Source organism: Urocampus carinirostris, chromosome 5 (assembly GCF_059441175.1).
Source record: "Urocampus carinirostris isolate Australia breed hairy pipefish chromosome 5, RoL_Ucar_1.0, whole genome shotgun sequence".
In the NCBI taxonomy this organism is placed as follows: domain Eukaryota; kingdom Metazoa; phylum Chordata; class Actinopteri; order Syngnathiformes; family Syngnathidae; genus Urocampus; species Urocampus carinirostris.
In genome coordinates, this window is record NC_142353.1 from 16731442 (window position 1) to 16732437 (window position 996).

Genomic DNA, 996 nt, shown 5'->3' on the forward strand with positions numbered 1-996 from the left:
TTAGCTTAATTACCTCTTAAATTTTCCTGATTCAAAACATTAAATATCTGTTTGGTTACATCTTCATATTGCCCTTTAGTTCAATAAAAATGGGACATTTACGCTCTTTGAAAAGCAATGGATAATGTACTTTTTTTCCTAGAATGTTTTCTTACAAAAATGCTCTTTGAACTGCTAATTTACAGAAATACGATTTTAATTTCAGTGGACATCGAAATATTTTTTGACTTTATTATTATCTATTGACTTGAAAAATTAGTTTGTCGTGATGGCTAGGTTAAACTAACATTAATATTGAAGCTCTTGACACAATCATAAAATTGAATCAAGTTTGTTTTTCCCAATCATTTTTGTTAAGAGTTCACAATTTTAATTGTTATTCTTCATTGAACTCATTTTACAATTGTATATTTATTTAGGGCAGCACGGCGGCGCAGTGGTTAGCGCGTGTGCGGCACAGTTCTAAGGTCTTGTGAACCTCCTGTGTGGGTTCAAATCCAGCTACTGGACTTACTGTGCGGAGTTTGTATGTTCTCCCCGTGCTTGCGTGGGTTTCCTCCCACATTCCAAAGACATGCATTTCAGGTGGATTGGCCAGCCCAAATTTTCCCTAGGTGTGAATGAGCGAGTGAGTTGTCTGTCCCTGTGTGCCCTGAGATTGGCTGGCAACCAATTCAGGGTGTCCCCTGCCCACTGCCCAGCACCCCGCGACCCTACTGAGGATAAGCGGTGCAGCTAATGATATTTAAAATTAAGTGGGATTTAACGGAAATAATAATTTGACCTGTTATTGTACCCATAAAAAATAAATTACCAGGATTTTCGATTAAAAAAAGGCAATCATTGGATCAAAATCAACAAAATTAAAGTTAAAGTAAAATTAAACTTGGATGTAACAGCGAATAACTTTAGATTAATAGAATTCTAATTTCTTAAGATGGTCTATACTATGCACCTTAACCGTCCGCCCCAAATGTAAAGGACACTGCAACTGAA